The sequence below is a fragment of the Prionailurus bengalensis genome, chromosome B2, assembly GCF_016509475.1.
Source record: "Prionailurus bengalensis isolate Pbe53 chromosome B2, Fcat_Pben_1.1_paternal_pri, whole genome shotgun sequence".
NCBI lineage: Eukaryota > Metazoa > Chordata > Mammalia > Carnivora > Felidae > Prionailurus > Prionailurus bengalensis.
In genome coordinates, this window is record NC_057349.1 from 96,346,208 (window position 1) to 96,359,948 (window position 13,741).

Sequence of the window (13,741 nt, forward strand, 5' to 3'; positions counted from 1 at the left end):
TGCTCCCTTCCTTAAAAGCTTTAAAGATGTCAACATTTAGATGAATTCTTTGGTCAAAACCTTCTACTAGTTAGTAATGCCAAATAGTTTACCTATAATGTTCTGGTTAGTAGGAAAATATTGACCTATCCTTAATGGCTTACGTAGACTCCTACAACCATGATAACCCACAAAATATTCCCTGTATCAGAAAACTTAAAATTCAACAGATTGCTTTTTCAGCCATTTCTTTTTATTTACAGTTTGTGTTCAATGCAAATCAATTCCATAACATGAGAAGTTACTATGAATCAAAGCATAAATACACAAACACAATATACAATCCAAAATAGATGTACAGCATTCAGGTATGAAACAAAACGGAATGTTCATTCACACACACAGTAGCTTGAGATCTGCTGGATACAGTTTTTCTGGTGTGGGTTCCTAAAGATGGGAAAAAAGGACCTTGGTTATCAAGACTACTGTGACCATATTAGATAGCGGAACATCTAAGCATCGGTGTGTGACCATGCGAACAAAAGACCTTAGAGTGTCTATTTTTAAAAAGCTTTCTGTGCATCGAGGCAGTTGTGAAAAGATTTACTTTCCAGAATCAAGCCCACTTTAGGCTTAGGGCCAGGTTCTACCTATCTAAAAATATTGACTAACAGAAAGCGTTCCAAATGTGGCTATTCTGATTCAGAGTTAAAAAAAAAAAAAAAGTATTTACAGAAAGAGTATAAAAGTGTTTCCGAATTTAATGTAAGCAAGCTTCCAATCTTCACTTCCCAAATACTTGATTTACAATTTTGGCTCCGGCACATATTTTGCCTTTTTAATTTCAAGATTTGTCGATTTTACCTTCAAAACAGATCATTTTTTAAATCGTAAAAAGTATTCAGCATATGCAGAAATACAAAGCATTCTTAAATGAGTTGAGGTCAATGTACTTCTTCTACTCTTTGGAATCAGTTTAGCTAAATGAATCTGGCACTCTTGTTGAACAGGACTAAGTGATAGTATGTAAGCAAAATTTACTCGTTATGCTTCAATCCGGGGTGGATTCCAATCCATCACTGCCCTGGCACATGTCAATTACTATATAAAAAAATCAAATGCAATGTCAAATCCAAAGCCTCAGAGGAAAGAGTTCAGTTCCCAAGAAACAGTGATAGCTGAACAATGTAAAACTTTATCTAGAGTACATAGGCATTAAATTAGTACTGCTGAGACAACGCATTGAGGATTTACAGTGACACCTGGAAGTTCCTTCTAATGTATATATAAATAGAATCATGGAAGCTTTTTGTATTACCTAACTGTTTTATGGCCATAAAGATTTAATGAGCCAAATGAAAACGGATTCTGTTTACATCCCATCCTTTGTATCTAGGTAAGATAAAATCTATTCTCATTTTCAAGGTGGAATTTTAGGTGTCCATACTTCTTAAGCCACATTTAAAGAAATCATCTCTTAACTAATCTTGGATGTTGTCTCTTCATCTTGTACATGAAACTCCAGTAGATTTAACAGACATCATCTAGTCAAACCCTTCACATGTTCTTCAAACCAATCAAATTTGGGATCCTCAACATTTTCTGTGTCAATAAAATAAGGTGTGGAATTAGCAGATTCACTGAAGACCTGTTTTTTTCCTTGTCACACCAGATGTCTAGACGCCATTTGGATTAGGTTTAGAAGATGGGGAAGTATAGATGTTTCTTGGCCTGAGTCTCTTAACAGTAGAGATGTAGAAGGGAGAGTGAGATCACGAAGAGACTGGCTGTTGACTGGAGAGCACCGCCAGTTGCCGTGGTGGTGGTGGCATTAGCTGTATTTGGGGCAGTCGAGGTATTCTGGGAGGGGTTACTTGAAAGCGTTACAACAGTTGTTTGATTTGAATAAATCTAAAATACATAAAAAGTTACACTGATAAATTTCCACACATCACAGCTGCCTCCACGTACACGTAATATACAATTCAGATAGAGGATATATTCTTAGATTGCTCTTTCCCCATTATTTCCTTACTCCATCACTTAATTCTGAATTCTTGCTTAGTCTAAGATCATTCTTTCAGCTTCCAAGCACACTACCTACAGATGCCTAAATGACTGCAAATAGTAACGACCAAAAACAAACAAAAATGTTCCTCAGTAACTATAACTCCCAAGAGTGGGACTTTATTTTTAATTCTTTTTAAAGTAATAAAGGACCGAGTCTAGTTTTTGTGACTATACTGACTTACTGGCATTGCAAAAAGATTTCCTCTATTTTCCTAGGAAGGGGAAGATTTTCGAGCTGCATGAATAACTTGGATTCTACAATATTGGAAAATGTGACTTAAAACATTAGAATTGAGTCACTGTATACCCTAGATTTGCTAGGTAACTTCCACATACCCATTTAACACAGCTTTGGATTTAACTTAAGGGGTCAAGGGACATCTTCTCGGCTCCCTTACAATCTCAAAAGGGCCCTTCTCAAAAACAGACACAACATTTGTTTTAAATTGAAAAATAGGAGTCCTTTGTTTGAAGCAAAATTATTTCTCCCCAAACACCATGAAGTCAGAATGACTTCACAAAAGATGCGGAGGGTTTGGTGTTAAATTTTCACCAGCAGCAGCCTCCCTGCCTGGTCATTAAGCCCATTGCTGTGGCCAACAACCAAGGTTCCTCCAGTGTCCCAGGGCCTGAGTGGCATCATTCGCCACGCTGATTTTTTCAAGTCACCAAATGCACAGTCCATCGGAGCACGTGATAATCTCTCCTTTGTCACAGAACAAAGGCAGATGGGAGATTTCAGCTCTCACTGCGAGGGAGGGTTTACAAGGGCTTCTGATTACAGGCAGGAGGGAGGATGTGGCACCAAGCAGGTCTGGGCCACATGTACATTTAGTTGCCTGTGATCCAAAGATAAATCCATTCGATATCAGCGTCAGCACCCTTTGTTGTAAAACCCGTCGCTAAGCAAATGTAGACTTAAAAATGCATAAATCCTATACAAAATAAACTAAAGAAAAATCTCGATCAAGTCAAACACATTTATTGGGCACCTACTGTGTGCAAGAATCTGCTTGTCCTACCAGGAAACAGCACTCTTACCAAAAGAAAGGCATTAATATGGTAAATTATTTAAAGCAGGCTGCTGTTTGGGGACAAGACCTGGTTTCGGATGCCTGACGGGTTATCTGCTCTCATTCATACAAAGAGCTTTAGTGCAGCAGGTGACCTTTGTCAGAGCCTAGTGCAGCAATGGAGAATCTAAGGATCCTCTACACCAACAAAAGAAACTAATGTTACTATATTAAATTGACGTTAAACAAAGATTTTCCCTACCAAATTAAATCTGCGTAACTAAACCCCCCTCTTGAAATTTCTGGGGGATAAAGCTGGTTAGAAAGGGGTGTGGGTAGGGGGGATCATTTCGTTTTCTGCGGCCGCGCCCCTCCCCCACCGACGAATTGTAAAAACCTCCGGAGCGCAGCCGACCCGCAAGACAATAGAGTACAGTTACGCGGCCCGCGGAGGGGAAGCCGAGGAGCGCTCCTCTCTCCGGCTGCGCTCCCAGGTGAGCACGGCGGCTGGGTGTCTGGGGACCAAAGACCCGTCGCACCCCACTTCTCGGAGGAAAAACTCAGGAGACACTCCTCAAAAAGCTCCAGCTGAAAGCGGTGGGGAGACCCCCGTTCCCACCCGTGCCCTCCGAGCTCGAGCTGCTGGAGAGAAATGGCCCTTCTCGCCCCCCAGCGCCCTCCCGCTCGGGTCTCCCAGGCTCAGCCCCTAGCCTCCCTCGAGGCCGCCGCGCACCCACCTGCGGGGCAGCGCAGTCCTCGTAACCGCGCTGACACGAGGCGGTTCCCTGGACAGAGGCTCTGGGGAGGGGGCGGCGGAGACGGAGACAAAGCCTGGCGCGGACTTGGGACGCAACGTCCCACCCGTCGCCTGCCCAGAGGTAGCCGATGGGAGCTACTATGGGATAACGAGGTGACAAGAGGTGGACGTGTCATGTAAGGTCGTACCCGGGAGAGAGCAGGGTCCGGAGCCGGTCCCCGCCCAGGCTTCAGCCAGACCCACGCGGGACTGGGGTGGGTTAACAGGGCCAGAAAGCCGGGGCTTCCTCGGCATCCCCGAACCAGGGGAGTGGAGGATGGGAGTGAGAGCGGCGTCCCCGAAAGGGATCGTCCCCTCTTTGTGTGTGCGCAAGGGGCGCGAAGACACTCCTAGAGGGACGCGGGACGCCCTCCCGGAACGGCCTGGGGTCTGCGGGCGCTCCAGAGGTGGGAAGGGTTCATTCTCTCCGCTAGTGCTTCGGACCTCTGGGCAAAAGCGGGTGGCAGGCGCCAGTCGGCCTCAGAAAGCGCTGCCTGGGACTTAGGGCAGGGCAGGGTAGGGGCCTCCCGGCCCACGCGCGGAGGTGCATTGTTCCCGGGGCCGTGGGAGGGTGGGGGCAGCCCGCCAGGGAGCCGAAAGCGGGCTCCACGCTGTCCTCCCCCAGGCCAGATTATGCGGGATTCTCTCTCTGCGCCCCAGTCCGCGGCCCGCGGTGGGGGCGCAGCCGGTCCCCTGGGGGCGGCTCCCCCCCCCCCCGTCAGGCGCGGCCCCCGAGCCCCGCGGGCTCCAGCGCCTCACCTGCGTGGGTAGGAGCAGCGCCAGAAGCAGCAGCCCCAGTCCGAGCCTGGCCACCATCGCTCTGCCCATGTCCGCTCCGTCGGCGTCGGTGCGCGGCGCGTCTCACTGGATGCGGGGTGAGTGGAGAACCGCTGGCTTGGGGCGGGCGCAGGCAAGGTGGGGAGGGCGGCCGGCCGGCGGGACCTTATATACCGGGACAGCCACAATAGCCGTGACGTGGCGCCGCCCACCCACCCGCGCTCCCCTCCTCCGCCGCCACCGCCCCCCGCGCGCGTCGGCCGCCTCCCCGCCCCCTCCCCCGTCGCGCTCCCTGTCGCCCCCTCCCTCCGCCGCCGCCCGGGCCCTCGGCGGCCAGGAGACCCCAGGGCTGCCGGGCCACGGCAGGTGGGCGGCCGGGAGCCCCCGGCTGCTGGCGTGCTGCTTTGTGTTTCCCCGCGCCGACTGCGTGCAGGCTGGCACAGGCGCCCGGCGACTCCCACACAGGACCCGGGGCGAACTCGCGAACCACACACGCCGCGCCGGGGCCGGGTCCAAGTTTCCTTTGTTTCCCGGACCTGCCATCTTCCCCCCCACCCCCCCGCCCAGAAGGAAAAGTCTGAGGCTCCTGCGCGGCGGGCAGCCTTTAGTCCCGGCTCGGACCGCGGCGGGAGGGCCCGGGGCCGGGGGCTTCTCTCCCCTTAGGGTTTCTCCAATCCCCACCCCAGAGGAAAGGGGGCTGCGGGGGCTTTGTGGGTACCCGGGCTGGCTGGCGGCGCCTGGGCTCGGAGCGACGCGTGCGCTCGGCCCCGCGCCCACCGCGCCGGCCCCTTCCCCCAGCCACTCGCTTTGTGTTTTTTTTGAGCTCCTGCATTGGCCAGGCTGTGTGCGCTCTGGGGCGCATCTGGGACGTATCCGGGGTCCGCATCCTCCAGAGGATGGAGGAGCCGCCCGCGGACTCGCTGCCCAGACGCTGCGAACGACTGGGTTTCGATCCCGGGGCTCCTCTCGGCCGCGGCCGGCGGACCGGAGCGAGGAGGCGACAGCCCCACTCTGAGGGGCGACCCATCCCCTCCATCCCCAAAAGCCCCGCTGGTCTTTCCCCACCCGCCTTTGCTCCCGAGCCCTACACCGGGAACAGGAACCCATTAGAAAGGGGTCCCATTAGAATTCGTTGCCCCTCTGCAATTCCTGGGGACAGGCTTCTTTGGTCTCTGTTGGAAAGCACTTGCTTGTCGTTCGTTTAAAGCAAAAGCTTTGGGGACAAGGTATTTACTTTTCCGTAGTTGCCATTAGCAATTTAATGAACAGGCGCAAATAGATTAGTCATCATTCTGCAGATTTTAGTGGAAAGTATTTTCCAGCCATTCCACTTCGAAAACTTTAAAGCATACAGCAAAAGTAGAAATAATTTTACCAGTGGAATATTTTCAGCTTCACTTTTTATTGCAGGACTTAATACTTTTATTTAAAGTTTGCTTGAGTGTTTTTGCGGTCTTTAAAGCAAACAACAGAGACCAAAACCCAGTAGGGTTGTGAATTTGTTTAAATTTCACTTTTCCAGAACAGTCTTGTAAAAACAAGATTAGTTTTATAGAAGCAGAGTGACAATGGACTCCACAATAGTTGGTCTTTGACTGAATCAGTCTGTGCCTTAATGGTCAGCCACTTTAACTCAGTAACTTTCCACGTTTGGTATGTGCTTGGGAACACAGGAATCTCTGTCGCGCACCAGTGGACTTTCCTGTTCAACAGTGTTACCACATTGTATAGAAAAAAACCTGTTCAGCTTCTCCACACCTCTTGCAGAGTGTGAAGGGGCTGTGGCTCAGGAGTGCCTAGTTCCAAGGCAGGGCTCCTGTCAGGTTCTTCAGAAGCTGCTTATTGAACTAAGTGGTGGTATTCATAGGGTCCATTTATTGTCTGTCTTTTTTTTTTTCTCCTATTTCTCCTCCCGCTGTGCCTGTTCCTTATTAATTTAAGAAGATGGAATAATGGAATGTTAAGAATACAGTCTCTAGAACCAGACTGCCTGGGTTCAAATCCTGGTTGTGCCATTTCTACTTGAGACAAAAAGCTTCAATTTCTTCATCTGTAAAATGGATATAATAGAACCATTACTTATTAGTTATTAAAGGGGCGCCTGGGGGGGCTCAGTCAGTTGGGCGCCCGACTTCGGCTCAGGTCACGTCTCGCGGCCGGTGAGTTCGAGCCCTGCGTCGGGCTCTGTGCTGACAGCTCGGAGCCTGGAGCCCGTTTCAGATTCTGTGTCTCCCTCTCTCTGACCCTCCCCCATTCATGCTCTGTCTCTCTGTCTCAAAAATAAATAAACGTTAAAAAAATTAAAAATAAAATAAAGGGGCGCCTGGGTGGCTCAGTCGGTTAGGCATCAAACTCTCGATATTGGCTCAGATCATGATCTCACAGTCATGAGATTGAGCCCTGTGTGGGGCTCTGCACTAATAGTGAGAAGCCTGCTTGGGATTCCCTCTCTTTCTGTCTCTCTCTGCTCCTTCCCCATTCCTGTGTGCACGCTTTCTCTCTCTCTTAAACACTTTTTTTTAATTAGTTATTAAAGGGCTATTGTATATGAAGTATTAGAACAGTGCCTGTCTTATACTGGGAGCTGCCAGATGATAGATAATTGCTCTTGCACTGAAGGTCCCAGGAACCGAAAAGCACTTACCTTCTTTGTGGCTGTGTGACTTGTGAAAAAAATAACAAGCACCAAATAGTACCAAACTTGGTAAGGCACTTGGGATCCATGCTTTGTGAGCCACTTCATCACCAGCTAATGAGACTGCATAATTCACAAAGCAAGACCCTTCACATCTGCTAGCAGTTCCCCTGGGCATCCTGTGCGGGGTGTGGCCCAGGGCTTTGGCAGTTCTATGCCCAGGAGGCTTAGCCTTCCTGGGAAGTCCTCTTTATAAATCCCCACCACACCCGATTTCCTATAGGGCAGGAAACTCAAGAAACCTGCCTGGACCTTTCCTCTAGGATTCTTTTTGTTGATTCCTTCTTTGTGCTTTTTCTCCTCCTGGTTTCCTGTAGTTATTTCTCTGCTTTTCCCTTAGCCAATAAGAGCTCCTGCTACTAAATTGTGACTCTCATCAGTTATCCTAGAATTTTTCCTAAGACACAGGTCCAATTTCCATTTTTCTTTTTTTTTTCAGTAGGCTCCACACCCAGTGTGGGACTTGAACTCCCAAACCGCAAGATCAAGAATGGCATACTGTACCGACTGAGCTAGCCAGGTGCCCCATTTTCACAGAGAAATTATTTCATGGAATAGTCTTGAAACCAACTGATTCCGTAAATTGAGGTGTGGAAAATCATAACTTTACATTTTAGTATTTTTTCATGAGATGGCACATGACGTAACTGCTGGTTCTCTTACGAGTAAATTTAAGGGAGCAAGACCTACAATGTCTAAGTGCAGAACTGTGAGGAATGATAAAGAACCAGACTGGCACACCTGATTGTGGACTCTGGAGGCCGACCTGGATTTGAATCCTGCTCCACCACAGTCTGACTTTGAGGGAGCTTCCCAACGTCCCCAAACCTTGAATTCCTCACCTGGAAAATGATCCCCACTGCACAAGGGCATGATCTCAACTGAGATCACGTGTCTGTGGAGCACGGTGCCCAACACATAGTCAGGACTCACTATGTTGCCACTTCTGTTGCCACAGGGCATATTCATTATCGTGTGGGTTTTAAAATACTTTGTTTGTAGAGCACTGGCTCTTTTTTTCAGGCATCTTCGCATGTGGCATTTCATATGTGTACCTATGAGGTCAATGAGGTAGGTGGCATTAGTTTCACTTACATTTCTGGGACACAGAGAAGTTAAGTAACTTGCCTAAGGCCACAACCCCAGTTATGGTGCCTCACCTAAAGCTGGAACCTCAGCTTCCTGACCCGGGTCCCAACTGTTTTCTGCTTTGCCAGCAAGAGCAGAGGCCCATGTCTTCTCTACCCCATATCCTCTGCACCTGGCTTTCAATCAGTATTTGCTGGTTGAATAGCCTCATATTAAGGGAGCAGATTAATTTGCTTGTTAAGGTGAAATAACAACTCCTGCATCTAGGGGATACAAGATATTATTTGACTTTTTTTTCGGTCTTCTCAGAAAGTACCAAATTTCATTGGTGTCTGAAATATATTAATCCAATAAAGGATATTCTTTCTGTACCAGAAATGGTGGCTGGAATAATCAAATATTTAAATTCTATTCTGCCAATATGGTGCTATTCTTATTTATGCTCACAATATTCTTCCCCCTGATTCCCTGCCACCCTGGATTTGGCTGGCATTTAACATTGTAATTTATCCTGGTTTTTTCGCGAAGCCTTGTTCCGTACTCAGGAACTCCAGTCTGTTTTCAACCATGGGATGACAGTGAAGGTAACAAAGTGAATTAGAGCTTCAGACTGAACAGGTTCTAAGTCCCGGGCCTGGAGCGTGTTCAGTTGGCTAATGGAGGCTCAGCCTTGACTCTCTATGGGGACATGCTGCCCCCTGCTGGCCATAAGGACCCCCCTCAGCTAAAACTGTCAGACAATAAAAACTCCTTTGTGCTGATTTTAAAAGCCCTGAAATTTTGAAGCCTTATAAAGCTAATAAACCACAATGAACTTCTTTAACTTTTAGTTTATTTTTTCCCCTCTAGAGTCTCTCAAAGAAACTCTCTCAGATCTTAAACTTCATCCAAATAAGAAAACAAATGTAAAGTGAAAGAATTGTGCGCACAGAATTGCATCCCTGCATTTTCAGATGTAAATTGGGAGTAGAAAGCCTACCTCTTAGCATCCGGGGATTTTTTTTCTTAAGGAAATGGGGCGGGGGGGGGGGGGGGGGAGGGAGAAAGAAGCAACTCTTAATCTCCAGGGCCAGAATTTAAATTCAGTGTCTCCATTGTGTTGGCAAGGATGTGAGAAATCAGGCCCTCTCATCAATGATGGGATTATGGAAAATAATTTTACATCTGTTAGTATTAAAAATACATGTCCCCTTAGACCTAGCAATTCTAATTTTAGGAATTTACCCTACACATACACTTGCAGAGATGCAAAAGAATACATGTTCAAGGATTTGTTGCAGCACTGTTTATAACCACAAAGGATTGGAAATCAACTGATTAATCCAAAGACTGAGGCCCAGCTATAGAAATGATAGCATATCCATATCATGAAATATTATAAATCATTTAAAAGAGAAAAAGATCGGGCGCCTGGGTGGCTCAGTTGATTAAGCGTCCAACTCTTGATCTCTGCTCCGTGACATCGCAGAGCCTGCTTGGGATCTCTCCCTTTCTCTGCCCCTTCCCTAGTTGTACACTCTCTCTTTCAAAATAAATAAACTTTAAAAATGTTTAAAAAGAGAGAGAGAAAGATCATTATATGTACTACAAAGAAAACTCAAGATAAATTCTCAAGTGAATAAAAGGTACAGAACAGTATGTACACTATGATATCTGTGTTAAAAAAAAAAAACTGGACAGGAAAAGAATATTTCCAAAGGGATACATAAGAAATCGGTAGCAAGCAAGCAGGGAACGGGCTGGACAGGGCAGAAAAGTAAGACCCATTTTTCATTGCATACTGGTTTTTTTACTTTTTCAATTTTGCATCACTATTCATTCACAAATAGATCAAATCACTTAAATAAATTAAATAAATAATTTTAAATAAATATTAAATTAAATAATTATAAATAATAATTATAGATAATAATTATAAATAATAATTAAATAAATTAATTTAAATAAACAGCCAGTACATTCCGTGGCCTTCCCTCCCTGACTCTCACAAAGCAAGTGAGTGGAAAGCCAACCTTCTCTGGGTCCAGGGGCCTCAGAATTACTTCCCCCCTCCTCAGGAGCCCCCCTTTCATCATCCACAGGCTAACAGAAATTACAGTATAGCTTCAGTTCATCCATCCTATGACAACTGTGAGACCGGTTCTCTTGGGTCCAGATGGCACACGCGAAAAAAGCTCCCAGGAAAGATGAAGAAAAATGAAGAACAGAGCTGTAGAAAAAACGAGAAATCCCCTGGCAAAGCTTCGATTTCCTCATTTTGTTCTCCCTGCTAAGCATCCAGTTAGGGAGTCTGAAGGGGAAGAAAAGCATGGGGTTGGGCCTCACTTGTCCCAGAGAGAGGCCTGTGCTGTGTGGGCTCATTCCCTTTAAGGGATCTTTTTAAGATTCCCCTTCCACTCCTGGGCAGGAGGCAGGGTCAAGGCCTAATAAGGTCATTAAATTCTAGCGTAAATAATTGAAATCCCACTGCCTCTTCACAGAAAAGAATCTCCAGGCCACAAAAGTGCTACATCGTTTGCCATTTACTTGTGGACCCTAAATGATCCTTTGCTTGGAAATAATGCAGTTGGAAGAATGGGAAAGTATGTGTGTGTTTCATACCCCTATGACTTCCAGTCTTATTTCCATGTCTCTTGGTTTTTCCAGGTCTTTCACTTTATGTCAGGTTTAAAGCAAGAGGGTCCCTTATGCTGCAAGAGATCACCAAAATTTTAAATGGCCAAGAAAATTGGATTAAATATTTTCATTAACCAAAAGAATGTTGTAACATTTAATAAAATGGTACATTTATAAAATGTTACACTAAGCTTGAAACAGGGACCATATTTTCAGGCCTTGTGAAATCCTTTCCAAAAATGTGAACGTGGTTGTTCAAGATTCCACTTGACAGTATCTAAAGCAGATGCTGCTTACATCTTTATATCCAATAGAGTTTTAAGATGTTACTCTAAGGAAGAAGCATTCTGTAATAGTCAGCCATTAAAATAAGGCCGGATAAATTTAATTAGCTAGATTGAAAATCGATTTCTCTATGAAGAGCCATATATTTACAAACAGATCTTTGGGTTAGAAAAAAAAAAAGTTTCCCTCAGTAAGATTTTATTTTTAAGTAACCTCTACACTCAGCATGGGGCTCCAACTTATAACCCCGAGATCAAATTCACATGCTCTATACCAACTGAGTCAGCCAGGCACCTCTCCTCTCAATATATATATATATATAGAGAGAGAGACAGAGACAGAGACAGAGAGACAGAGAGAGGATATATATGTAATACATGTCCAATATAGAAAAATTTGGAAAATACAGGGGCGCCTGGGTAACTCAGTCGACTGAGAGTCCGACTCTTGATTTTGGCTCAGGTCAGCATCTCACAGTTTCGGATTCCTCAGTTTGAGCCCCGTGTTGGGTGGGCTTTGCATGACAGTGTGGGAGCCTGCTTGGGATCCTCCCTCTCTCTTTGCCCCTCTCCTGCTTGTGCACTCAGTCGCTCTCAAAATAAACTTAAAAAAATTTTTGGAAAATATAGGAAAGTATAATATAGAGTACCATTATATTGTACACCTGAAACTAATATAACACTATATGTTAATGATACTTGAATTAAAAAAAAAAAAGGATATTAAAATTACATATAGCTCACTAATCAGAAGTAACCACTAATAATTTTTTTAATATTTTATTTTTGTTTGTGTATATCTGTATATTTAGAGTTTACTTATTTGTTTTGCTGAATTAGGAGCAAAGGTGCATAAAGTTTTCTATCTTGCTTTTTCCACTCAATGGAAAACAGTAAAGAATTTAGCCACAAAATCTGAGGTCACATTACTATAAGGTTAATGAAACAATTGGGATGACCTATGCAGGTGACCAGTCAAATCTAAACCCACCCAATTCCTGGCTTCAGTTTGGTGCACCTGGTGGCATTTATCTGCTCCAAATATCGATGGGGAGGATTCTGGCTTCAGGGGTTGACAGGACTTCCAGGACAGCGATGGTAATTTCTGGAGTCTTTTGCAGGTATAAGAACACCGGAGCAAAACTCTCCACTTCCCTGCTTTCCAAGAAGGGATGCCTGTTGTTTCCCTACCCAGCCTTGTCCCCCCCTCTACATCCCCCACACCCCAGAAGATAAGGACTTTAGTGTATCCCAGTAGAGAAGGGGAGCTGATGGGGGGAGGTGCAGTTACTTTGAATCTGTGTTATCTCAGAACATATTTTTGGCAGGTTTTACTAAACTTTTGTCGTTACATATTCTTCAAAACATTATTCATGACTGTACAATAGTCTTCCTAATTGGACATTTGTTTCTGTTATAGATAACCTTACAAACATCCTTATACATGTGTTTTGTTTTCATTTCTGGTTATTTTCTTATGATATATTCCTAAAAGTAGGAGTTTAGGTCTTGAAATAGACTGCCAAATTGTCCTCTGGAAAATTACACTTACAGCAGCAGTGTATGAGATTGCCTAATTCACAAACCTAAGCTAAATGTGAGAATTATAATGTAAAATACATTTTTTCATTTCATCAGAGAAAAGGATGTCCTTTTTTTTAAGTTTATTTATGTATTTAGACTTTTTTTTTTTTAATTTAAATCCAAGTTGGTTAACATGTAATGTAGTATTGGTTTCAGGAGTAGAATTTAGTGATTCATCACTCACATATAATACCCAGTGCTCACCCCAAGAAGTGCCCTCCTTAATGCCCATCACCCTCTTAGCCCATCCCCTTACCTAGGTCTCCTCCCGCAGCCCTCAGTTTGTTCTCTGTATTTAAGAGTCTCTTAGGTTTTGCCTCCCTCTTTGTTTTTATCTTATTTTTCCCTCCCTTCCCCGTGTTCATGTTTTGTTTCTTAAATTCCACATCTAAGTGAAATCATATATTTGTCTTTCTCTGATTTATTTCATTTAGCATAATCACTCTAGTTCCATCCATGTTGTTGCAAATGGCATGATTTCATTCATTTTGATCACCGAGTAATATACCACATCTTCTTTAATTCATTCATTGGTCGATGGACATTTGGGCTCCTTCCATAATTTGACGGTTGTTAAATTTTTTCTTAAGTTTTACTTATTTAATTTTTAAGAAAGAGAGAGAGCATGAGCAAGGGAGGGGCACAGAAAGGGAGAGAGAGAATCTCAAGCAGGCTCCGCACTGTCAGCACAGAGCCCAACTCAGGGCTTGAACTCAGGAACAGTGAGATCATGACCTGAGCTGACACTAAGAATTGGATGCTTAACTGACGGAGCCACTCAGGTGCCCCTGGCTATTGTTGATAGTGTTGCTATAAACAGGGATGTCATTTTTATTTG

The 13,741-nt window shown here is 45.0% G+C and overlaps 1 long non-coding RNA gene across 1 annotated transcript; it reads right to left on the reverse strand.

The window, feature by feature from the left end:
* Positions 1-210: 210 nt before the first annotated feature.
* LOC122489820 lies at positions 211-4,864 on the reverse strand. The gene is made up of 2 exons (XR_006299017.1): positions 4,618-4,864; positions 211-1,890 (listed from the first exon to the last, which is right to left on the reverse strand). It is a non-coding gene; the product is annotated as an uncharacterized LOC122489820 (long non-coding RNA).
* Positions 4,865-13,741: the final 8,877 nt, after the last annotated feature.